Here is a 27,907-nt window from a genome sequence, read left to right as displayed (position 1 = left end):
AGTAATGAATGCACACATATAATGTATGCATTTGTTAATGAAGCTGCATGCCGAACTGATATAAGAAATGTGAGGATTCCATGATAGTTCATCATCTAGAATAACTCCTAGGTTTTTCACCTTCTTTGAAACCGGGATAGTATGATCCGCAATCAAGAAGTCAGACTAGTCAGAAGTGAGCTTGCTCCGTGTATTCTTGGTGGCAACGATCATGAGTTTGGTTTTGGAATTATTAAGGGCTAGAGAGTTATAGGCCATCCAGTTCTGTACGGCATCATATATGGTATTAAGAGATGTAAGGTTCTGCTTGATGTATCCACTGAGCTGGAGAACAATCTGGGTGTAGTCAGCGTAGTTGGTATATTGGACTACCAGGCTATTCAACAGGTCAAGCAACGGGCGTATGCAGATGTTAAAAAGGAGTGGTGACAAGCAGGAACCTTGAGGGACACCGCAGGTTTGTGTGATGGGGGCAGAGCAATCATTCTGCACACAAAAAAAACGTGTGAGGTCCCAGAAAGGAAAAAATCCAACTGGAAGCTGAGGAGCAATTGGCCATCCCTGCGAGCCTTGTCGCCAGCAGTGCATGATCGACAAGATTGAAGGCTGCGGAGAGGTCTAACATCATCAACAGTGCAAGGTGTTTTTTGTCTGCCATGCCCGACAAAGTGGACTTGAGGTCAAGCATGGTGCTTTCCGTGCTGTGCTCTATAGCCTGATTGCCTTGTGCCTAGGATGGTATATTTGTTATAGTTGTCTATGATTGTGCGATCCAAGTTATCTTTTTTGAGAAATGGAGTGATCCAAGCGTTCTTCATAGAAGTAGGAACGATACCCTCATCGAAGGATAAATTGATTAGCTTAGTGAGTCAAGGGACAAGGATATCTGATGAGTCCTTGAAAATTTCAGTAGGGCAATCATCACCAGAACATGAATTTGACTCTTCTGACTCTCCCACTCCTTTGCCAATTTGTATGTCACCCATTCCCTCACCCTATAACTATGAGCTGCTGCTAAGGGACCTACCCACTCCATACCCTCCTCTTGATGGCTAAAAAATGCATACACGCATTTAAGAAAACCTTTCTTCATCTATCACATCTCGGACTACAGACTTCTGAGGGGTGTTTATTCCTGCAGTGCTTCAAGGCCATACCAGGTTGCTATACAAGTGCCAAATAGCATAACATAACATTTGTATACATCACTCATTTTACTGGCCAAAAAGGCCATCCCAAAAACACATCTGAACACTATTTTGCCCCCAGTTTATGATGCATTTTTATACTGCCTTCCGAGATCCTGTCGATCATTTTGACAATACGTGTCTCCATGACATTCAATGGGGGTTGAAGTGGCTACACTTGCATGCCCTGTCCACAACACACATTAATGCACTGAGGAGGTGGGGTGACATAAACATCATTTCAAGCAAATGGCTATTGAGGTACCCATAAAACCTCCTTACATTGGTAAACCCGAATTTGTGTGCTCCAGAAGCTCTGGTAACGTGTAATAAAACAGGTTGGTGTGGGCTGCCTTGCCCCACTGAGGAATAATGACTTTTCTATAGTGCATACCATGTTTTTGGTGTATAAAGAAGTTGCTTAACAGAAGTATCTCTATGGAACATATTAGTTAAGAAAATTACTGCCAGTATTAAATAACTGCCCTATTGGCACTTCCACTCCACCAGGTGGCAATCTCTGTAGTTTAAGTATGTATTTGTGTATTTATATTTTATTATTAGGCTTTAATTGGTTCTAGAATATAGAAAACCTTTTTGCCATTTGACAAGTCATGTACAATCCTTTGTAACAGATTCATTGCACTTTCAAGGTCAATGTACGTTTTTGTGGATTCTCTAATTCTTTTAAAAATATCTAAAACTAGTTTCACCAAAGCCAGAGTCAATGGGATTTGGTTTTCCCTTAACAATTCCTCCCACCAGTCTTCTTCTGATCTCGCACCGTATTCTTTTGAAAATTCGGTCACGAGACAAGTCCTTTTCTTAACCAGTGCATAGCAGAAGATCACCAAGTGTTGTAGTGTCTCAGTTGAAGTCTCTTTCTCACATAGTCTACACCTGGCTTTAGACTAGCTTTTGCTTCTTTGGCTCAGTATTTCAGCTGTTGGGCGTAGGTTTAGTCTAACTCTCAGGAATTGATCCCTAAAGAAGGAATTTGGAAATTATTTAAGATACTTTGGCAAGGTGTTCAGCTTCCTTGCTGGGTTAAATGGTTTCCCATATAGTTTCAAGGCTGCCTCTTGTCTTGTGTGACAATCCAATCTTTCATATCCAATTTCCTTTTCATTTTTTCAGGGTTGTCCCGTAGTGTCTGAACGGATTCCCCTAAGTCAGCTATGTTCGCTTCACAGAGTTTTCCCCACTCTGATAGAGTGGCATCGCTATTGCAGATTAAAGCTCCCCTTATGGCGAAGAAACCACCTCTCTCGGGCGCTTCCACACATTTCCTATATAGGGCTAGGGATTGCCAGGCCACCACTGTCTTCATTGAGGTTAGACCTAGCTCCATTCTGAGCGCCTGAATAGGAGTGCTTTTCGGAACCCGTAGAACTCTTTTCCAAAATATTCCCTCAATGATGGACCCATTTTTCTCGTCAAGTGAATATACAGTTTCAGTGCCGTATGTTAAGATCGGAGGGCTTTCGTACAATAAAAGGCAATAAGGGGCTGTAATGAGAAGCCACATAATCTTTTAAGAACCTTTCTGACTTGGCTAGCTAGATTTAGTGCTTTTGATTTCAAAAGATCCAGCCTTGGCAGATCACATCTGCTCATGTTCAGGCATACACCCAGGTATATGAATGACGTAGCGTGGGGAATTTCCTTGCCCCTTAAGTGCCCAGTATTACCTTTCTTGCGTTGACTGCCTGAGCGAGCGCCAAAAGCCAAAATCCTTGATTTATTTGGATTTATTGTGATACCATTTAACTCCACAAAGTTTTGAAGGGTCTCCAGTTGGTGCTGCAGGCCTACTGGTGTCTGGTCCAGCAAGACCACATCGTCAGCATACAGCAAACGTTGTATCTCCACCCCTCCCATCTTTGGAGGAAAACACCTGATGTTACAAAAAGTCTTGTCAACATCCGAGATAAACAGGTTGAAAAGTTCTGGTGCCATTCGGCAACCCTGTTTCAGACCTTTATTAGTTAGAATCTTCTTGCTTAATGTACCTGATCTGTCAAATCTGATTCTCATAGAGGTTCCTGAGTGGAAAACCTGAATGAATTAAAGTGTATTCGACGGACAACCCCATTGATGTCATTTCATCCATACATTTGGGCAAGACTGTGTCGAAGGCTGCCGTCAAATCAATGAAGGCCATATAGATGTTCTTGCCTTTGTTTCTTTCCACCTCAGCTTTGGGAATATTAATTAGGAAGATATTCAGTGTTGTTCCGACTCCCTTGATAAACCCGGCGTGCCATGGGTCTCTGTGATTGGTTTCAATGCTCCATTTCCCCAGGGTCTTCAAGACCAAAGAAGCAAATACCTTTCCCACTACGTCAAGCAACGCTATGGGTTGGTAGTTACTTGGGTCTGTCATGTCACCATTTTTGGATTTTGGTATAATTACTTCTTTTTTCCAAGATATTGGTAGTACATGTTCTTCCATGATGTACCTGAAGAGAGACATTAGGAACTTGGACAATTGTAGGGGTTCTGCTTCAGCATGGCGTTGGTTAGCCCATCAGGGCCGGGAGCTCACGAGTTGTTTAGTTTCTCAATTGCTTCCAATGATGACTTGTTCTCTATGCCTAGTTGGTACCATGTGCACTTGGCCCCTCGGAGCAGTGTATATTCAGATATATTTGAATAAAAAACACTGGAGAAGTGGGCGGTCCAGGTTGCAGCAGGTATCGGGTTAGAAAAAAGCACCTCTTGTGGAGTGTGAAGAGTGTTAATGACGGACCAGATATCTGACGTATGTTTAGTTCTAATATGATGTAACATAGTTTCAGCATCTTGTTTCAAGATATCCTTTTCCCGATGTTTCCGCCATTTCCTATAATGTTGTCTCGTTTTAGCTATTTTGGTGAGCGACAAAACGGAGCCTTCTTTTTTTAATGAACGTAATTGATGGGCAATGGCTTTCTTTTTCTTCCACATGACCATGTCGAACGTGTGCCGATGTTTGAATCCCGGTTTCTTCCCAGTGCCTTTCTTACTTTCGAATGATTTGAACAAGATCATGTAGTCCAATATTTGACAGGTTCTATTGATCTTTGTGAACCATATTGCTTCTTTTAGTTTACCTGTTAGAGTTACTAATTTGTCAGTGCGGATTCTTTGATGATTCATGCCTGCAGTTACCTCGGTTTAAGTATATATTGATTGTATTACCTATATGCTGCAGTGTCGACAAAGTTCTATACAAGTTGGGTATCAAGTAACTGGTACGTTTTATCATAATTTGCAAATACTTCTGGTGGTAACTACAACTGGTTGTGAGAATTCAGATTGAGCAGCACATTTTATTTGTTTCATTACAGGTCAATAAATATCAATGTAGCTAAAAAATACACAGTCTGAAGCGAAACAATGAAGATTGTAACAATTAAAATGTATGAGGCAGAAAAAGAATACCAGAAGAAAAACGACTCCTCTTTAGTAAGGTATGTCTGTACATCAATAAATACTTTGCAAGACTGCAGCTGGTTCTATGTATTGCCATTACCAGCTCACTGAGATGATCATATTTTGGGGGAAATTTGCATTTATTTCAGGCAGTAAAATGTGTTCAATTGAGTGGCTTTCCTTCATTAAGCATTGTACTGCCTTCAGTAATTGTACTAGAGTGAACATTAATGCTCAGTGCTATTCTCCATTTTTATGATAAATTTTTCTCGCAGATGTTCATATCAGTTAAACACATTAGGCCCAGCTCTTTTGGCAACTTCAAGAACTCTAATACCACTTTCGGGCAGGGCCATAACTGTGCAAACACGATGTGCACAGCAGAGATGAGGGGCAAGATATGGAATAAGAGGCATTTAGGACTAAGTAGGACAGTTACCACACCTTGTGTCCACTCTTTGCCCTTCCACTTTACCTCTTCATATTTTTTGGGAGAGGATGGTATTTTCTAGGTAAGTGTGAATGTGTGTTAAATTGTTAATATAGCACTCACAGCAGAGTAAGCTGCCTCTTGCCATTGGCAATCATCGAAGATTTGATTTGATTGTGTACGATTTATATAGCACAACTGGTGGAATTAACTACATCTAGGCACAGATTTTCAGTAAATAAACCACTGGCCAAATTTAAAAGACAGCGAGAGTTGGGAGCACATCACTTAAAAGGGTAGGTTTTTAAGGCTTTCCGAAAGGCTATAAGAGAGGTGAATCTATGTAGAGATAAAGGTAACAAATTCCATATACGAAGGTCATCCACAAGAACTTGCCTATCCCCTCTGTGGATGCAGCAGGATGCCAGATCATCAATACATACTTATTGTGGTGTATAGCCCTTTAAACACTTGTGACGTGTTAGGTCACAACGCAAAGGGATTAAATAGAGACTGCCCATTTCACGTGAGTAGTGAACACATTGACCTGTTCAGCAAGCAAGCAACCCGGACTCTGTGTCCTTCTTTGTCAGGTGTGAAGGCTTCATATGGGCGAGGACATACCCCACCACACTTATTAGCCGAACAAAGGGAAGGATTTAGTTGATATTATGACAATTTACAGGATAGATAAGCAGCAGCACGTCCATTGATGCATTTAAAAACTACGACTTGAATTTTAAAATCACTCCTCGACCCAACTGGAGGAATTGCATATTTTAACAAAAAGATGGTGACGTCCTACAAGAAGATTGTGATGTGGCGCTTAGTTCATAGTTGTGGGCCCACTCACCTTAAAAACAAAGTATATTGCTTGAAACTTTGTGACAGGGCTTCCAAAAGTATTTGCTTGGAAGATAAAATCATGAGATAAGGGTAGGGGTAAGGGGACGAGCCAATCGATAAGAGGCTTACAGACTTTTGATCGATAAAGGTGATTTTGAATTTGCTCATATTGCCACGAAAGAGTCAATTAAAGGTACAGTGTTTGATAGAGATGCTGTGCCATAAGGTCACTTACGTCTAGAGAGACGTGTGTACAGCCTCATATATATCAACATATACATCCAGGAAAACCCAAATAAAATTTAATATTTGGGGATCTTAAAAGAATTCAAAAAGAAAACGAATGTAAAGGGAGGTAGGGACTGGACCCAACAACATGTATATGACGTGGAATTGGTGAATACGAGAAAAATTATGAGAAGGGAGATAAGAGAGATCAGAAGGGATGCCCACTCTGCCAAAAGTGAGAAAATAAGGAAGATCCGCCAGAGATTCAAAAACTGGTGTTAGAGCTCCAAGACCATTAGATCACAAAATGACGCTGAAAAAGTTCTAAAAGCAGTCTGTGCAAAAAAAATCTAAAGATATCTGGGAGCTAATTAATAACGGGGGCCTTTTCAGAGAAGCAAACTCTTCAAATATGGTCTCTGAAGACGATTGGGTTGTTGGAAAGAGAAAGTTGAGAACATTTTGAAGGGGAGGGATATTAAGATTGGGGACCTAATGACAAACCCTTGTAAGGTGAAGACGCTCCAGGCTTGGGACTGGATTGACACTAAAGAGCATTGAGGCAAAGATAAATTGTGTCACTTGATTATTGAGGATGGAAAGGGTATGAATGTGCTTCCAATTTACCTGCAGAAATGTCCTTCTCCGAAGATCTGTGACCATCTTCTGCGCTGCTGCTTAAATATCTTAGATACAAGGAAAGTATAATGGAGGAGGAAGATGCCTGGGGTCTTAAATCCATGGTGTAGATTCTGCAAGCTACCAGAAACGATGCATTTGATAACAGCCTGTCAATCATTGGTCCAAGTGATACATTTCTTTTTGAAAGGTCATATGGAAAAAGGGATGACCCTGAGCCCTCTGGAGTGGTGGAATGTGTATTGATCGGTGAGCAAACTGGACTGGTAATTGCTACAATGAAAATGTTGGAGTTCATACTGATAGGGAAGGGCGATGGTGAAATTGGTTGTAAATGTTAAAGGTTTTTTTATTTAACAAGATCATGTAACATTCAATTGTACATGATTTTTTGTTTTTTAAACCAATAAAACATTTAAACAAAAAAATAATTATATATATATATATATATATATATATATATATATATATATATATATATATATATATATATATTACACAGCCACGGTAGTGATTGTGTAGTTATGGTTAAATTGGTAATCCCATAGGAAGAGCACTTTTTGGGCAGCTTATATCTTTGCTCTCCCTGGACGAATCCTCACCAAACTTTGCAAAAAAGTATATGGCCCACTTTGAATTATTTGAATAAGTTTGGTGAGGTTTGGTCCAGGGGGGGCAAAGTTATAGGGGGGGGTCCCAAAATGTCTTTTTTTCCCATAGACTGAATGGGGAAAAATCTTTGCTCACGCTTACAGCCCAAACCACTGGACGGATTTTCACCAAATTTGCGGCAGGAGCGTCTTGGTCCCGAAAGCGTGCTTTTGTAAATTTGATGAAAATCCGTCCAGTAGTTCTTTTTAAAATGACCATAAGGTAGGTCACAAAAAATGTGTGATATCTAAGTCTGCTTCGCAGACACACTTCCCTATTCACTCCGCGGACATTGTCCTGATTGGCTAATCGGCTTGCATCATGTCCGCGGACATGCAACCTGTTTGATGATTGGATGGTGAAGAGCATGAAGTGCGTCAGATTTTTGGAAACGCCCGCCATCTTGGATTCGCGGACATCTGCTAGTGTCCGCGAACATCGTGGTAAAAACATGTTAAAAAACACAACATTGCACTTGTCAAACTTATCAAATAATCTCTGGGGAGGTGAGGGGTGATGAGAATGGGATGGGATATGGCTGCAAGAACCAAAAAAACTGGTGTTTTTTGCCGCGAAAGTCTGCGAACAGTTCGGATGCTCTCGAACAGTCCTGAGAAGTTGGCGAACACCTCAGCATTACAGGGTTGGTGAAATGAAGTTCTTGGATGGCTTATAACTTTGGCGCCACTTATTTGAACTGCATTAAATTTCGCATGTATATTTCTGAGCTGATTCTGAGTGAGTATGCAATGTTTGGTGGGATGCTGTCATGAGGGGGCAAAATTAGAGGGGAGTCCCAAAATAATGTAAAGGCTTCTAAATGAGGTCCCATTTGACGAATCTACACTTAATTAGGGAAACTGATAATACATTTAGATATGAATGTTTTTCCGAAGTTTGGTGGGATTTTTTGAAGAGGGGGCAAAATGAAAGGGGGTCCAAAAATAACATAAAGGCTTATAAATGAGGTGCCATTTGACAAATCTACACTCAGTTTGGCAAACTGATAATCGATCAAGATATACATGTTTTTGCGACATTTGGTGGGATCCTGTCAAGAGGGAGCAAAATTAGAAGAGGGGTCCCAAAATATTGTAAAGGCTTATAAATGTGGTGCTATTTGACATATCTACACAAAGGTTTGCGAAAAAGATTATAGATCTAGATTTAGATGTTTTCGTAAAGTCTGAATGGATTTTGTCAAGTGGGGGCTAGGTTATATGACGATTTTACGTGCATACGTTTGACACTTTTGAAAAAAAAAAGATGGGTGGATTTCCAGCAAACTTGCGTAAGGAGCATTGGCAAGGACCTACACGCATGGTTTTTCAAATGTGCCAGTGTGTTGTTATTTGACAAGTGTCATAATGTAGCTACAAAAAAATAGCGGTGTACCTTTAGTGACTGAGCGGTAGCCTGTGGCCATGGGCAGTGGCCAGATTGTCCAGGCCATGAAATAAGGTCATGATCCGGACAATCTAGCTACTGGCCATGACCACAAGGGACAAAACATAGGATAAAGTGGCCATGTCCACCTGGGACTGGCTTTGTGGTAAAGTTATTCGAAATTAGGATAGATCTGAAAGGGAAGAAAAATGTGCTTGTGGTAATATGGTCATAGGGTTTTCTTCTTCGCGAAGAGGGGCCCTGTATGGAACCCTCGCCTTCCCTTTCCATAGTGGCCATCTTGGAAAAGGATTTTCCTTCCTACACCGGGATGCCGTAGGCGTCCCGCTCTAGGAAGAAAAATCCTCTTTTTTAGCACCTAGGGTTCCCGCTTTGGGAACCTAGGGTGCTAATGGCCTTCATCTCCCATTTCAGGGGCTGGAATGGGGGGATAATGGTCCAGAGACCTTGTTATCCACCATTGCTTTGCTTGGGCTAATAACTTGGGCTGCTGGGTCGGTATCCACTGTTCCAGTCCCTGGAACGGAGGATGAATGCCACAATATTGCCATTAGCATAACACAAAATGCAAATGGAAATGTTGGAAAATCTTATTGAGTCTATGTACTTTACTGAGAAATATAAAGTAGATGGAGTCTATGCATATTTTTTCAGTTCTATTTTTTAACTGTGAAAGGTGGTTCCTAAAGGAATATGTCTTTTGTTGTTTTTGGATGTATTTATTTTGGCATGAGATCTGAGAACGATAGGTGGGGAGGGAAATGAGGGAAGAGGAACCAAAATCTAATATGGAGGGGAAGGTGGACAAGGGAAAACGTTGCATGTGTGTTATTTCTAAGGTAAGGGGCAGTGTTTCTCATGCTCCTTGATTACAGCAGTGGTGGTTGCTCTTGGGGAGGAGGGATGGCATTAGCTGATGCCATTTTCAGATAAATAGCAGTTTTGCTAAAAGTATGTACTGCGTACTAAATTGTTAATGGATAACGAGTAGGAATAGGTGTTAGAGCTGTGTAAGGGAAATTTTGAAGTTGAAATATCCTAGATCAGTAGAAAATGCAGTTCTGAACTGTCCGCGAAGCAGAGATCTTATCGTGAAGTGCATATGGGTTCTCGGACACGTCATCATGCTGCGCGCCAGCGTATGGTCATGTGGCACTGTCCGGAAGGTCAACTATGAAGTCAGATGTTTGTAGACGTCCACGGATGCAAAACTAGCTGAAGTAGTTGCAAAAAGTGTATAGAAGTGTTAAAAATGATTCTAGAAGTTGGGATATGGCAGAGTTTTAAGGTGACACTTTGTAAATTGAACACAAATATTGCTATATTGGGTAAATATGATATTAGTAAGTTGTAGGAAAATAGCATGCACTGGTAAAAACCCATGAAATTCAATGAAAAAAACGTTGTTAAAGGGACGTTATGGTTAAGTTGCACTCATAAAAACCTATGAAATTAAATGAAAAAACGTTGTTAAGGGGACGTTATGGTTAAGTTGCACTAATAAAACCCTTTGAAATTCACTGAAAAAACGTTGTTAAAGGGACGTTATGGTTAAGTTGGGCTACTAAAAACCTATGAAATTCAGTAAATAAACATTGTTATAAGGACGTTATGGTTACAAGTAAAATCGAAAAAACCCTGAAATTCGCATAACTCGCACCACCACCGTGCACTGCTAAAACTAACACCCAGGACATCAAAGATGACATCACAAATATCATTGATGACATCACTGATGACATCACATGTGAATTTACTTTTCATACAAGGGTTTGTGAATGTAATGTTGGCAAAAAAGTATCAGGGATTATCGCGAGATGTGTAATAAACTACATACTTCATTACGCAGTGTAGTGTTCTAAAGAACATTCCATTGCAGTGTTCTTTCTAGTACAGGAACCTACTCATTCAGAAATGTAGGTATTGGCTGCAGCATACACCATAGAGGTGCAATACTTGTAATTTTCCAAATGTATATAACAAAACGGTGAATGTTTCTGTATCAGAGTTTTCCGTACTGTGAAACATTTACTAAGTAGCCAATAATGCATCACTTACTACATACATATTTCCACTAATACACACAAAACATAAATAGACTACAATGCATACAAATATGGGGCTTATATATGGAGAGTAAAGTGAGCAAACAAGAGGCAGTTTCATTATCAACTGTGTATAATCTACATGATTGTATTCACGCACAAAAATGATTGCTGTGTTTCAGGCCTGTTTCTTCCCCTATATATGTACATCATAAGATGTGATTAAATTCTAAGGAAAGTAATGTAAGAAGATATTAGAATAGCAACATCTATAAATGTAATACCTTTTGAATGTTAAGTTCTGACTGTAAATAAAACCACCTGGCCTAGATATGGCAGTGAACAAAAAAGAAGGGGCTAGACATGTGATGTCATCAGTGATGTCATCAATGATATTTGTGATGTCATCTTTGATGTCCTGGGTGTTAGTCTTAGCAGTGCATGGTGGTGGTGGGAATTATGATTGCTTAGCTTACCATAACTGGCGAATTTCAGGGTTTTACGATTTTACTTGTAACCATAACGTCCTTTTAACAATGTTTTTTTTTTATGGAATTTCATAGGATTTTAGTAGCGCAACTTAAACCATAACGTCCCTTTAACAAAGTTTTTTCATTGAATATATATATATATATATATATATATATATATATATATATATATATATATATATATATATCAATTTATACATGTAACCATATATTGACTGATACGCTCATGAAAGAATGATTTCTAATCTGAATAAAGCGGAGTAGACTTTAGCTTGAAACTTGATTAAACATACAGACTGATCTCGCGATTGTGCCTGCGGTCTTGTTTGCTGCCACATGTATTGCCATCCTTAATAAACTACTCCCAAAACTATAGATGAAATGGGTGCAGCACAGTGACTTTAAAGGGAAAAATGTGCGTCCTCAGAAGACGGTATCTTTCCAGCCAGCATTAAAGCTCCCCTATGAGTGGTCAGAATTGAGGTGAAATGGCGGCTCCAGTTCTACTAACATACTTTTTTGTTTAAGGCATACCGAGGCTTTATTTCACGCAATGTCAGATATTGGACAGACAGCTGTTAATACGGCATGCAGGCTGCTGCTGGGGCACCGCCTGCCACCTGTTCTGAAAGACAAACACTGCGAATGCTGGCACGCCTGCCCACGCTGCCCAGGTAGCTCTGACGCTGGGCCGATTAGCGTTCAAGCACCTCAGAATGCGAGGAACTGTTCGCACGATGTGTACTGCTCCGAGGAAAATTCCTGGCTCAAAGACAGTAGGGAGGCCACTGGCGCGATCCATGACGCCCCTATCTCCTGCTCTATCTCACGCTAAGATGGAGCATCGTTCCCCTTTGAAGCTGTGGTGGTATTTCGTGCACGAAAACATCTTCAAATGGAAATTAAGGAGAACTGATAATGATGGAGCGGGCTTTTGAACTGGCAGACATGAGCGCGTTTGATCCTCTGGCACAGGGAATTTGTTTGCGCTGTTTACATGTTTGATCTTGAACAACCAATCTCAGGGACATAAATCCCCGAGATACTTTCCAACTGTCAATCCAGAAAGCATAGGTCTTCAAGCGGAAGCACAAGGTCCAACCAGAAGAATGGTGCTCGAATGTGCCCCAGCATCTGGTCAGGTGTGATGCGGGGCAATATTGTTGGCATCACCAAACTCTTGTAATTTCCTGACACACCTGCATTATTACTGTCAATACCTGGATTACTGTCAATACCTGGCGCTGGATTTAGTTCACAGCAGTAGAAAGCATGTCTCAGGTCCTGATTCATGGAACTTTTAGCGCAGTGCAAAGTGACTTTCCACTTGTGCAAAGTCACTTTGCACCACGCTAAAAGTTTCATGAATCAGGCCCCAAATGTATAAAACATAGTATCAAAATAAGTTGATATGCCATTACACATTACAATAGAGGCTAGAATTTGGATGAAATTAGGGTGAACAGATTTAAAAAGTAAAAAAACCGGGATGGGGCAAGTGACATAAAAGTAGGACTCACTCTTGAAAGTGGCTATCAAGGCACTACATTTCAGTAACGGTTGGAGGAGAAGGGGGTTTAATTGTTACTCTTAAAATAAACAAATATTATAATTGATGTATCACTAATTCATCACAAACTAACACCATCTTAAATTGTAAAACGCAGCATTTCTTCTGTGCGAGATTGTGCATTTCTTCCTGCCAGCTATGAAGACCTACTACCAGAAACCGGGACCACTGCGGTTTCCAATGGAAACATAATCTTGACAAAGGAGGACAGAGCTCCAAATTCCAGGAGAGTCCCGGCAAAACCGGGACATCTGGTCACCCTAGATGAACTGGCTAGATTGCAACCAACACAAGCCCACCTGGGAAGCTATTGATAGATATATTTAATTGAAGTATTGGATTAATAATTATCAATGTCAGGAATGCTTTCATCCCAAATTTCACTAGCAGGCCCTTTCTGAAACCTAGAGCTTTCCCAAGTCATTCTAGCTCTCCTATCCATGGTTCAGAGAGGGGATGTCGAGTAATTCTGTGTGTGTGCCTACGTTCCTAATCCATGGTTTTGGAGAAGCAGGGTGCACAAGCAAAAAATATGGCTAACCAGATAAAAAGGGTTGTTGCCTCTTTTCACCTCCTGTTTGATAAAGGGGGGGCTTGCAGCCCATGCCACAGCCAGCCCTTACTGCAGCTTCTTGTGGTGAAGTAACCCACCTCAGCCACTGGTTCCAGGCACACCACCAGACAGATAGTTGGTAGGCCTCCATTAAAACCCTCTGGCAAAAGATTAATGGCATGGAGTCAAGGACCCCGGTGGCAGGAAGAACAAATTGAGGCTGCCTTCTGAATGAGTTCCATTTTCTTTAGGAAGGTAAGGTAAACCTGGAGCTGCCCCATCTTTATTTTGTAGTTCCATGTGCTGCTTGCTCTTCAGCCACTGGACTGTGGATAAAGTGTGCTATGTTTTTGATAGATTTGTGTTTGTCCGATGGAACAGCTTACTTGTACCTTTCTTTCACAAAATCATGTTTTACTTTTTTTTTTTTCCACAACTCCATCTCGTACCCCCACAGAAAAGCACCTGGGTTGCAAGCGTGAATAATGCCAAATTTGACCGAGGAGAACTTTTTCCTTCTCTGATTATGTATTATAAGTGGGAAAAGCAATATAAAAAGAAATTCTGGTAAATAATAATGAAAGAGCCATTCTGATTGGCCCTCGCCGAGTCATTACCAGGCCGGGAATCCCTCTGTCGGGATTCCACAGCCTTTGTCCCCGCCGGGGGGCATGGCAACCCCTCAGCCAATCAGGATGCTCGAAGCGGGTCCATCCCCGCTCCGAGCCTCCACACGGCTGACAGGCTGCCTTTGCCCCCTGGCGAGGACTCAGGTAAGGCTTTGGCTTTTTTTTTTCTCCCTCCCTCCTTCCACCTGCCTGCCCACCCCACCCAACTTGCCTTCTATCCCTTGTCCCCGGTGGGGGACGATGGCAGCCTCCTGCCGTGTGGAGACTCAGAGCAGGGCCATCCCCGCTCCGAGCCTTCACATGGCTGGAGGCTTCGATCGTCCCCCGCCAGGGACCCAGGTAAGTTTTTTTTTTCTTCCCCTCCCTTCCGCCCTCCCAACCGCACTTACCTTCTTTTTTTTTCGGGAGCAGACGTGCTGGAAACGCTTCTGTTTCCAGCGCATTCGCTCCCGATGGCCGCCATGGAAAGGGAAAACGGACTCCGTTTGCCATTTTGGTTGCCATTTTCTTTGACGTCTTTTATTATCTTTTTTGAAACGCTGCAGCGTTTCGGGATGAAAAATAAGCTTTTAGTGCCTCGGTCATGCAGTTTTTGCAGGCCGGGGTACTAATAGCAATATGCCCCTCGCCGCGGGGACATTACCGACTCTGGTAATGCCCCGGGGCTTCGTTAACTATGGGCCCCGGGTCATTACCTGAGTCAGTAATGCCCCCGCCGCTCGGGGCATATTGCTTAATTAGCACATGGATTTCAGTATAGACCTCCTCTCAGCCAATTAGAATGCTTGGAATGCAGTCTCTTAATCTCTGGTATAAACATCCTCCCAAACATTTTGACTTCAATATCAGCCTAACAAGCAGCACAGAAACTATTGTCTTCAGCTCTGTAAATGCGGGTTGTTCATGTATGCTCAATTTTTCTGAACAATAACAAACTTTCCATTTTTGTTGTACATTTGTATGTACTAACAGACTATAGAGACTTCAAAATGGATAATTATTTCTTGGGATAGACCCTTCCCCAACTTATAGCCATCTGCTTCACCTCAGACGATAACTTGGGTGTGGGTCATTATCCTGCAATAATGATCCCTTATCCTATGATAATTACCCCTCCCTCAGTCTATGAGTGGTAATTGACATGCAGCTTACTGCAAGAAAATGTACTGTGTATTAAATATATTTTATCAAAATGTCCAGCACTTGCCTGTCGCACGTGTTACCCAGTTGGTGAGGAGTAAAATGGAACACCCAGTTGAGAAGAGATGAAGATGTTTTGGTGGGTTTCTAGAAGCGGCAGATGAGGAGATGGTCGGGAAATAGGACCACCAACATAATAGTCCTGTCCTGGGTACATTTTGATTCTACCTAAGTGTTGAGGGACAGATAAACATGTCATCCATAACTATTTCTCCTCCCCAAATCCAATACCGTACAGGCGAGAAGCGTTTCTCCTTAAGACAACCCTACTACCCCTACCCCAGGCAGGTACAACAAGGGATGAACACGATGTAAGCTGAAGATGGCGATAACAACTAAAACTGATAATGGAACCTTACATGTGCAACCACTAGACATGAAGCACATATGCACACAACATGAAGAGAACACACTAGGTCAAATATTCATTTATACATGAAAAATAATAACACTGCAATCATAAAGACATGAAGAATACTAACATACGTGTGAAGACGGATTTCGGAACTCTGATGGGGCAGAGGTTCAGAAGGCCAGCCTAGTTTCTTGGAACACGGTAACTTCTGGACAACCCAGACCAATCAAGGTAGCTATGGCAGGTGGTCAAGACTAAGTCTCAGGAGGGATGAGGGTGACTGAAGGACCTCAATGAGCACACAGAGCAAGGACACTTACAAATTACTCCCAGACAGGTGTATATATCAAATATATAAACACATTTATTACAAGGCCTTTGTAACTCAACACATGCAATCTTACTAAACCAACACAGCACCATCAATACAAGATATAGGCAAGACCATTGGGGTCTAAAGGGTTAAAGGCACGAAATATGTTCACAACCTAGAAGGGAAGGAAAATAGTGCAGATAGTCATTAGTCCCCTTCAACATCAAACACACACCTAACTAAGAGGCAGTCCAAACCCTAAGAAGAGAGGAGCCTTATGCTCAATAGTACATGTAGTGCAGGCGCATGCGGTTGTTCCAATGGGCAAAATGGGGTCTTTTCAGGGGTCTCTAGCAGCTCAGGAAGGTGGGTGAGGCAATGAAGAATAGATTCCCACTAATCGAGGAGGGCCTCCACTTGAAGGCAGAGGTGATTCCAAGGTTCGGGAATAGGTTGCTAGTTCGCATTAGCAGTGGAAAGGAGAGGGACCCCAGGGGCAACTCGTGCGTAAAAACAGAGGAGATGCTAGGGGCCACAGGTTATGATTAGGGTAACTCACCGGCCCCAGCCGCACTCCGGACCAAACTCCGCCAGTTGAGTCCACTAAGGCTGCAGGTTCGTCTCTATGGCTTTCAGTTCCGGTGATACATCAATGATTCCCAAACGGGACAGTGGCGATTTCTCCGCTCCTGATGGATGGATCGGGCCAATTTCACTGCAGCAGCCTTCAGGGGTAAGTGGGTCACAAATGCAGTGCGCCTGCAAAGATCGTTGCCATGGCTGGGCAACACGGTAACCGCGTTTACTCCAGTCATGGAGCACTCGTCTTACTTCAGACCTGGGAATGCTAAGTGTTGAGGGTGCCAGGGACAAGGAGCTAGCAGGGTACTTAGTTTCCAGGGCCTCCTCAAAACAACGGCAGAGACAGAGCAAAGGTCCTGAGTAAGCTGGTCAGTCCACTGATTATGTTAGCAGTCATTGATATCCTTCACCTGGTGATCTCTAAAAATTGTTTGATGATTGTTGCTTTATAGAAAAAATCTGTTGTCTTGCAAATGTTATTTATCCCTTTGTGGCTGCTACACACAACAATAATCAGAAAATTCAAATTTGGGATGAATTGCTATTGCGCCAACTTTTGTTATTTAAGCTCCTTTGCTAGTAGAGATTCAAATTCAGAGAACAAATAAAATAGTTCAAGTCTTTTCTTGTTTTCTTGTTAAACTTAAGTTTATTTCAATCCCTCTACACGTGTTTCACTATCTGATTTTGTTACAGAATGGATCATCAGGAGAGATTCTTGCTAGTCAATCTTATTCATTTACTGTGCCCATGTAACAAGAGTTTAATCCTTATTTTGTTTGAAAAAATGGTCACTTGTTTTTCAACATGACTCCAAAATATTGGTTGGTTGTTTTCCTTCTAAAGTGATTGTCACTTCATGGTTTAAATGTTCAATTGTCTAAGTTTGACAAACTTTTGATTAAGAGAGATTCTTTTTAGAATGCAAGGCTTCAAGCCGCCATGGACGAAAAATTCTTCTTTTTCAGGCTCTGGGTCCGCCTGTCAAAGTTCTCAATGCTTCATTTAGGTCAGTCCACTGGTTAGCCCCGGGACACTTCCGAGAAGGATTATTTGCAGGTTTTGTTGAAGGTGCAGAGAAAAGTTGGTCCCACTATTCTAATGGGTCGAAGCGTCTTCGCAGACCTTCTACGACAACCAGATGCAGTGGGTCTCACAGGACGACAGTGGGCTCAGGCTGCCAAACCTTCCAGCGGTTCACCAGCGGTTCCTCGACTCGGCTTCTTAGTTTCAGGATACCTGGATCCTATCCTTTGTTCAGTGAGAACTCCAGAGATCGACATGGTATGGGTGTTTTTGGCCTCCTCTTATCCTAAATTCCCTTCGCGCCAAAACGGAGAGGACCCAATGGGAGATCTGCTCACAAACACACACTCCATACATGGACCAATCACGGACCACAGTGGTCCCAGGCATTTGCAACACTGCAGACTCTCTGGCACCCAGGATGTGTATTCGGGACAGACACCCCAGTCCACATCCTGGAGGCACACACACAAGGCATGTTGAAGCCCGCGAAAAAGCTTGGCATTTTGCGGGAAACTGCATGACCAAATAAGGACTGCCGGGTTGGCTCGACCTGGGGAAGGCAAAGGAGCAAGATGGCCAAAGGACAGGTCAAAGAACCTCGTGGCAAGGTCATTTTGGAGCCAGGCCACCTATTCGTGCGAAATGCGGTTAACACATTTTAAATGGCAGGAAAGGGTTAAAATTATATGGAAAGATAAGCTGCCAGCAGCTCTGTCCATGACACATCTGCACATCTCCCAAAAAGTCCTACGAGAGTATCTAGGGTCTTTTGGAATTGACTCTGAGACCCAAGTGCACTGTACTGCAAGGTACATTGTGCACTTGTTACATGTTGCAGAGAAGTTGCAACATTCGAAAAGGACTAAGGAAACCAAAGTCTCCCAGCACTGACTGTCTTAAGGGCATGTCAGTTTCCCCATAAAAAGTGAGTGAAAGCCGAGAGGAGTGCAGTAGAAGGCTGTGCTCCTCTGGCAAAGTCAGACTAAGGTGTTTAAACAGCAGCAAAATGTTTGTGGGTGTACAACTGGAGGGAAAATTACATCTAAGGTAAAATCTTTCCTAACAATAAGCACTATAAAAGCTGAATGCAATATGAACGACACACGAGTATAGGTCACTAACATAGAAAAGCAGCAGTAATGGACAGACATATTTTCTAAAATGGAAGCTGCATAATGCTCATAAGTAAATTAAATGCCTCAAGGTTTCACAAGAATTCAAAATGCTGAAATAACAAAATTACATTCCTTGCAGAACTCAGTAGCTCGTAGCTTGAGCCAAGGTTACTAAGAAATTAGAGAGGGTCCGAGCGCCATAGAGAAGGCACAAGATAAGTATTGCCAGGACGCAAATTATATACTCCCAAATAAATGAAAGACTGGAAAAATACAACCGACCATTGTGAGCCAGGTCCAAGATAATTATAAGTCAGAAGACACCATGAAGAATAAGGTCAAAAGGTAGGGGAGACCATAAACTTCATGTTAATATCAGATAAGATACTCATATTTTGGATGAATTAATTATTTTACGTTTAATAATCTTTATTAAGATGATGAGAAGTAAGAACAATACATATTGATAACATTGCAGAAATTCATGAAGAAAAACAATAATCACAATATAATCCAGGGGAGTATAAATATTAAAACGCAGACGCAGAATTCAGAGTTAGATGAGGGGGGCCACAAGAATAGTTACTGAGGGAGGTTCAACAACAATGAGATCTGCAATGGAGTTGAAGATCATATACAAAGACTTACAGGGGGGACAGACAGAATACAAACATGAAAACAGAGGGAAGGAGGGGGGTATATATAGCAATATGTATTTAATATTTTTGATAAATAGCAATGAAAAATCTGATGAACAAATAAAGGGAGTCAGACATTAACTAAAAAAGAAAGGAGAGGAAATCCAATATAAAAGCTCAGTTACCATGTGATGATGCATTAAAACAGTCTGAATAATGAATAAAAAAGCTCATTTGGCATTATACAAGGGAATAGTGTCTAGGCAGGTGGCCATACATAGCTCTTTGTACATGACAGATGTTGTTCCACCAGCCGCTGTTGTAAAGTGTGCGCAAGTCCTTCCTGTTGGTGCTGATGAGCTTCAGAGCAAGGGCAATGAACTAATCATATAGCTTGGCAGAGGTACGCAATTCAATGTTTGTGCCCGCCAGGCTACCCAAAAAAATATTCAAAAACGATAGTGGGACATCCACAGTAAAAATGAGTTTGAGGGATTTCCAAACATCCTGCCAAAACTTTAATACATATGGACAATTAAAAACCCCTGTGTTTATAGGAGGCAGGGGCACCACCACATGACCAACATTTATCATCAGCATCTTTCTTGGTTTTGGATAATTTCAGGGGGGTAATAAATGCTCTGTGAGTGAAGAATAACAGATGTTGTGTTATGTTGGCTGATGCAGATATGCCCCTGATCCTAGAGTATAATAGAGACCACGTGTGGTCATTAAGAGCACAGCCCAAGTCATTTTCCCATAACAAGCGCACAGGCCAATCAACAATCTCAGAAGTCAAAAAATGGTAACATTTTGAAGCCTTGACATCAGAAACCATGGTTAGCTGTACTAGTAGTAGAGGCATCAGGCGAAAGGATGATATTCGAGAAATGATGAAGTGCATCTAGGCATGAATTAACCAAATTATTATAAAAGTTGAAATCTGAGACAGGTATGGAAAAAAGATTTCTCAGTTGTTGGAAGGAAAGACTAGAGTGGCCATTGACAATTTGCTGAATAAATCTGATGCCTTTTTTTAGCCAAGATTTAATATGTAGAGCTCTGTTATTAATAGTAATATGTTTCATTGTGCCAAAGCAACGGGGAGAGGTTCTTGGAAGGGGCTCTAGTATGAGGGAAAATAAACAATTTTAGGGCAGAGATACAGGCCTTAATGGGGTCAGATAGGGCCATAGAAGAGTAGTTAAATACATAAGTGAGGTCAGCTACATCATAGCGATATACAAGGTGTTTTTCTAACAAACACCAAGAAGGAGTGTCTGAGGACTCAGGGAGAGCAAACCATCAGCAGGATTATTTGAGAAGAAATGCTGAATGATATGATTTGAATTCTGGAAAACGAACCCCTCCCATGTCATACGGGGCTTTCAGCTTGGCAACCGCAATCCTCTTACATTTACCAGGACCCCATAAGAAATTGAGAAGAATGGAGCAGATGGACTTGAAAAATGAAGGAGATAATGGGACCGGAAGGAGTTGTAAGTAATATAAAACAATGGGGGACAGCATCATCTTAATGGTGTGAAGCCGACCCCACCAGGAGAGGTAAAGGGGAGACCACATTGAAGTTAATTCTCTGAGTCTATCTAATAATATTTGCATGTTAAGTTTGATAGTATCACATATTGAGGAGATAAAACGAATACCGAGATATTTAATAGAATCATAACACCATTTGAAACCAAAGACATCTAAGTCATGTTTGACACAAAAGGAGTTGAGGGGTAAAATCTCGGATTTATCTTGGTTAAGTTTATAGCAAGACACTAGGGCAAATTGATGGATTCTATTAAGCAGATGAAGTTTGGGGTTCTTAATGAGGATAAGAATATCAGCAGCATACACTGCCATTTTAATAATCGATTTTCCACAGAGGATTCCAGGGATGATTCTATCTGATGTAATAAGTTCCAACAAGGGTTCAAGAGAGAGAATGTACAGAATGGGGGAGAAGGGACAGCCTTGTTGAGTGCCTCTATGTAAGGGAAAGAAGGATGGGGATTGACCATTAATACTAATCAATGATTTGGGACAATAGTAGAGAAGTTTAACAAGGGAAATAAATTGATCGCCACAGGCGTGCCATCGGAGAGATTGAGACATAAAGTCCCAGTTGACTCGGTGAAAAGCTTTTTCCGCATAAAGTGTGACAGCAGCATATCCCTGTCTATCTTTCTGCCCTTAGAAACTACGTGAAGGGTAACAAGTCATAATCTAGCATTTGTAGAGATGTTCCGCCCTTCACATAACCCACTTGGTAGGATTTGATCAAAGTGGGAGCGGGGAGAGACGATTCGATTCTTTTGGCGAGAATTTTAGCAAAGATTTTGCTTTCAACATTATTGAGAGAAATTAGTCGATAGTTGCTGGGAAGAGTGGGATCTTTATCTGCTTTGGGGAATAAGATGAGAAGATCCTCAGAGAAGGAGCCACAGGAGGATTTCTGGGAGATAAAGTAGGGGAATAGCAATTTAAGTTTAGGGGTCAGGGAATGGGCCAGACTTTCATAAAATTCAGTGGAGAGACCATCCGGCCAGGGCCTTTCCTCTACCCAACCCCTCAAAGGCACAAGTGATTTCTGGAAGTAAAATATCACCTAAATGAGATCAATGTGAGGATACAAATGTCTATTGATATTGCTGAGAAAAGAGCCAATATTCTCGGAGGGGACAATGGTATCGGGAGTGTATAAATCTGAATACAAATTTTTAAAACAGTTTTAGATATCAGCAGGGTGATTAAGGGGGTAGGAAGTTTGGTAAATCTTGGTCTTATATTTTTAAATAGTCCCAGCAGCTAATTCAGTGAGCTCATTGTTAATTTGGAAGCGTAAAGCCGTGACCAGACAAAGGTTTGTTGCGTTGGAGTCCTGTTTTTCAGCATTGGTCAGTTGGATTTAAAGATCGTTAAGATGTTTTCTACGTAACCTCTTTTTTTAACCTGAATAAGCCATAATATGGCCACTAAGCGCAGCCTTGAACGCATCCCAATTGTTCACTACTGAACAGGTCGAGTACTTGATTGACGTCTCCACACACAATAAGATTGGTGAAATCATTCTGGAGTATCATTTGTTTGATGGAAACCCAAAATTCAGGATCAGGTAGGGTAGGACCATAGATGTTCAGAATGGAAACATGCACAGACCCAATCAATAGCTTGACCCATACCCAGTGCCCATTGTTGTCTGCATCTTGGCCCAAAGTCTTGAATGATAGTTTCTTGCTGAGAAGTATAGCGACTTCATTTTTCTTGCCCACCGGGGAACATGCAATGTCTTTTTTGATCCAAAGGGATTTGAGCTTCACTGCTTCAATGCTAGATAGATGACTTTCATGTATGCATGCCAGTGAAGGCTTGAGGTTGATGAGATGGGATAAAATCTTGCACCTCTTTATAGGATTGTTGCAACCCTTAATGTTCCAAGTGACACACTTAAATAACATTTAAGAAACAATTAGGTAGTTGTAGGGGCAGAATAAAAACCTGTAATGGATACAAAATGCAAGCAAACCAGAATAAAATGTGCAATGCCTGAACAATGTGAATCATTGAAGTAAAAACTTGGTTGAAACCTCCCATATCGGGGATAAGACATGAACGGAAAACACACAAAGATGAGGGAATAGGGAAGGGAAGTCAGATCAAGGACTGCCTATTTGGAGTCAGAAATTGAGGGAAAATCCTCATATTCATGAAAATAATAAAAGTCAACAGTGTATATGACTGGAAAAACCAAAAGATGATCAGACCAGAAAATAGGAAAAAAAAGGGAGAAAAAGGCAAAAAGGAGTGGGTGGCACCTACCGGGCAGTCAAAAAGGAAAGAGACGACTCACAGCAGAAGAGGGGCACCATGACAGCGCCCGAATCACCAATGTTATAACATAAAGTTAATAACGGCATTGAATAAAGTTCGACATGGGAAAAAAAAAAGAAAACAAGAACCTCATGTTCCGGAAGAGTGTGAGGCATTAACAGGAGACGATGTGTCCATGCCCTCAGTCTTGATAAAATGAATAAATGCTTTCAGGTCGGCAGGATTGTCGAACATGGCAGAACGCCCCTCATGAGTGACTTTGAAAGAGCATTAGTGATATAAACCATATCTAATATTGAGCTGCTTTAATGCAGGGCGGAAGGATACAAATTATTTTTTATGTAGAGTTGTACTCCTTGCTACATCCTTTGAGATATGTATTTTGCTTCCATGCCAAGTGAGAGAGTTTTTCACCTTGATCATTGAGATTATTAGCTGCAGCTGAGTATATTCAAGCAAGTAGAATATAAGCGTTCTGGGTGGAGGGCGAGGGGATGCAGAATTTCTTAATGGACCAATACGATGAGCTTGCTGTATATCGAAAGATGTCTCCATCGGTAGGTGAAGTAGGGCAGGTAGTAACTTCTGTAAAAATGTGATGGGGTCCGAGCCTTCACAAACTTCAGGCAGGCCTGAAATGCATAGGTTGCTGCACCTACTTCTATTCTTCAAATATTCATTATGTTTCTGAAGGTCTTTGATAGATTTTTCAAGTTGTGCCACTCTGGGAGAAACATCCTCCACAAGACCTACCCTTCTTTCCACCTCATCCATTCTATCTTCAAAGCCCCTCCTTCCGTCATCCAATTGTTGAGGTTTTTGATTAGTGGTCTCGATGAAGGGCTTTAGTGCTCTAATTTCTTCTTGTTAGTTGAAGAACTGTTAGAGTCTTTGATGGCAGACATTGTTTTTTGATTATTTTTGCCAGTGGCCATTGTGGTCAGAAGCACTAGACCAGAGATACCAAGGATATAAAACAGCTAATGTAGAAATGTAGTTGATGTACAGGCAAGCGAGAGGTCCAGAGAAGGATTATGTGCCCAATGATGCAGAGGCTGGTAGCGAGGGTAATGCTAAAACCAGAAGTTGGCTCCAGAGAGTTGTGAAAGGATTAAGATTTACAAGTGCTGAATTGGTTCAAAAAGAAGACTCAGCCGATATATTAAATATGAGCACAGATGTCAATACATTATTTAGATATCTTTTATATGTATTCTTATTCCCTTAATGAGATTATTCTGTTTACTTAGCTTTCCAATTTCCTCCTTTCCTTTTTTCTAGCGTCATTGCCTCCCTTTTTCCTCTTATTTAAATTGTTTTCCATCTAAGCACCAATGTATTAGTGGAAATGAAATCTTTCTTCTTACACCCCTTCACTTGATCTATTATGTTCTATGCAGCTACTTTCCTCAGATACAGAGCGCAGGAGAAAAACGTTGTGAAGAAAGCAGTACAATGTTTGATATATATATATATATTGTGAGGAAAACTTTGCTTAAAGGCGTTATTTAGCAGAAGCACAAATATTCTCAGGGTCCTCAAGTGGTAGCGCTGTTTTCGTGAAGGAGCCGACAAGGCCCGAGCCGGCGCACAGAGTTCCACGCAACGCCGGGTGTCTCCACACGCAAAGCGGCCATTGCCGGAAGAAGCAGACACCAGGATAGTGAGGGACAGTACTCCGGCCCTCGCTCCAACAAATGGAAGTCAGGGTTTCAGGCAACTGCTCTCCGCTCCCTACCGGAGCTCTGGAGCATGGACCCGTCAACAAAAAAGGACAGGAGAGTCAACGAAATGCCATTTAAATCATGAGGTGAGTTGGAGCGGCAGTTTTAGGTGGCCCTCATCCATGGCACCAGACCCCGTCCCCCCATGAATTAATTCTAAGCACAGTGAAGAGGGAAAATGGGACGCTCCCTTCCCCTGATTCTCAGCCAGACCATGGCCTAGATCGTCACGGCCTAAGCCCCCACCACGAGAGGAATTCGACCCGCTCACAGATGCCCCAGACGTCAACATCTACCATGGCCACGGGCCACGTGGCCAGGGGCACTGCCCGTCAGTCAAGCCACATGCTGGGACCTCCGGCGAAGCTGACATAGACCATATGGATCAACTCAACTAACGCAGCAGCAATGAAAGTGACCATCATTAGAGATGCCATAACAACATAGCCGATGGATGGTAACACACGTGCCACCATGCACAATTGGTAAGAGCCACACCAATCTCACAACCATGATGTAACGGACCGTTTACACACACTGATGCATCGTTGTTATTTTTCACATAGGCTAAGCTACAGCACCGCAGAAACGCAAGATGCAAGAAGAGCTTGTGTACATGCTTGCAAATGCTTCATTGCTACTGTAACCATGACAACATAAGGCACTCATGTATAAGGATCCCTGCCACCCACCATGACCCCCCGTGTTGTGAACCATACGCCACCTCTCATGGATCGGGCTAAAGTAGGCCTCAGCACCAGAGTAGTCCGCAAACTCAGAAGCGAAAAGCCCAGAGCAGCTTGGACAGAGATGCATGGTGCTGATCATGCAAATCAAACCCTGATGAGGTCCTCACAGCCAAGGCCACGACATTGAAACTTACAAGCTGCGCATCCCGAGACAAGGTTACACCTGCTGCGGCTAACCGCCCCTCAGAGCCGAAATACAAATCAAATGCTTATAATTCTGCTCCAGCCACGGTCTCACCACACGTGACCAAGCTGACCTGATGCAGTGTCAAGTACCAAGGACCAAGGAAACTCTGGGGTCTCACATTTGGGATACCGACTGCAACAATGAAGTGACAAATTGGACACTGACGGAGGTGAGAAGAAGCGCTCCTGCAGCTAATGGCAGACCTGTCCATTGTCCTCCGCTGACACATAGTCATACATTGTTTCTAACCTCAGGTACACTGCAAGCTGGGAACAATGATGGTCCCAGGCATAGGTGCTCGCGGATGAACCAATCAGGGCAGAGGGGGCTTACTCCTGACGGCACTACAACCTAGCCAGTCACTAACCTCTTCCATGTAGCATTTTTGGTGTAACCATTTCTAGGGTCGACCCAAGCGTACCACTTGGCCTCTTCTCCACCAACCAATAACTTACCTATATGTTCCTATACTAACCATATTACTCGGGGAGCCAACCCGAGGTGGCGTTAGGTTTTGGGGAAGTTTCCCAGGTGACGCACGATGAGGCGCCACAAATGCTAAAAGGGGGCCTACGAGCCCACTCTTGTGAGATGTGTTCCCAGATGACCTATGATCCCAGAACCTGTCCCTGCCGTTTCTAATAAACAGCAGTAATGCCTTGCTCTTGCGTGTGTCTCATACTCATTGGGGACTGCGGGAGAAGTTGGGGCCTCCCTACCCCCGGAGGTCTGCGGACAGCCCAACTGACCCCTGGGAGATCACCCCGAAATGTGGGATGCACTGCTGAGATCTGTTGAGACCTAGCACTGAGGGTGAGGCAAGAGGGAGACGCAGCCTGCGCCAAGGTAGCTCAGCACAGCGGCCCCCTCTGCAGTTTCCCCCTTTGAGGCCTACAGGACCATCGCTGAACTGCTAGAGGACCAGACAGAGCAATCCGGAGAGTGGCCGTCGGGAGCTGACTTGAGAAGTACCACACCCCCGGTTGGCGAGTGTCCAGACGTGGTTCAGACGAGGGGAGGTGACGAGCAGATTGGGAGGGGTACCCGCAGCCGAGCGGCACCAGCAGGCAAAAGCCGCTGTGAGTATGACACGCGCAACCAGCAATGCAAAATTGTGCGGGTGGCGGGAGGAACTGTAACGAGGGTGGCGGGTGGATTTAAAGGGTGTTCAGAAAGATTTTGACAATTGAGCGGCAGTCGACGTGAAAAGTATTGCGGGGCAGGCACGAGGGCGCGATTGTATAGCATTGCAGAGTGTGTAGGGTGGGGCTTAAGGCACCCACATGTGACTGGTGAATCGCACTGTTTGGTTTTGATCGTGGGCACCTGTGAAAAAGGGGGGGTGGCATTCCTATGAGTTGACATTTTTGATTGATGAGTAGATGAGGATTCCTATTGGTCAAGTGTTTTAGCTCAGTGAATAGATGACGTATTCCTGGCTGAGATAACTTGATTGTTTCTCGGTGCAGAAGATAGTGGGCTGGTTAAGCTCCCTGGTGCGGGAGCGTATCATACGCGAGGCGACATAAGTGTGCTGTTTACTATAATAACGAAGTGATTAATGAATACTCCACTCCAGGCGTGGTGGGAAGACAGCTGTTGGGACTGTGGGGAGCAACATTGTAAAACAGCGCGCATGTTATTTTCGTGTGTATTCGTATGTACCTTTATCCAACTGTCCTAGGCCTGGTGACGTCACCCATAGAGTTGCATAGGATTACGTAGAGCTTTTGAATCGTGGTGAATGGTGGGGTGAATGGGAGAGGTGGCCGCGCACGGAGAGGGGGCGCTATGGGAGGTGGTGGAAAAGAAACGGCGGGAGGGAAAATGGGAGAACAGGGAAACTGTTGGTGGTGGAACGAGTAAAGTAAAGGGGGAGAAGCTGAGGTAACGACTGAAGGCACGCCGGGTGGCGGCGGTGCAAGGAAGGCAGGGCGGCTTCAAAAGCACAGAGCGCTGGACACGAAGCCACAAGGGGCTTCGCGCGCCACAGGTCGAAGGGGACCCTAACGCTAAGGAAAGGAGCATAAGGAAGGCGAAAATGTGGAAAAGGAAAAGAGGGCGGCGGCACCCAGCGCAAAA

The sequence above is a fragment of the Ambystoma mexicanum genome, chromosome 4q (genome assembly GCF_040938575.1).
Source record: "Ambystoma mexicanum isolate Mex_15411 chromosome 4q, UKY_AmexF1_1, whole genome shotgun sequence".
Taxonomy (NCBI): domain Eukaryota; kingdom Metazoa; phylum Chordata; class Amphibia; order Caudata; family Ambystomatidae; genus Ambystoma; species Ambystoma mexicanum.
The sequence above is the reverse complement of the archived record's forward strand: the minus strand, read 5'-3'. Positions refer to the sequence as shown.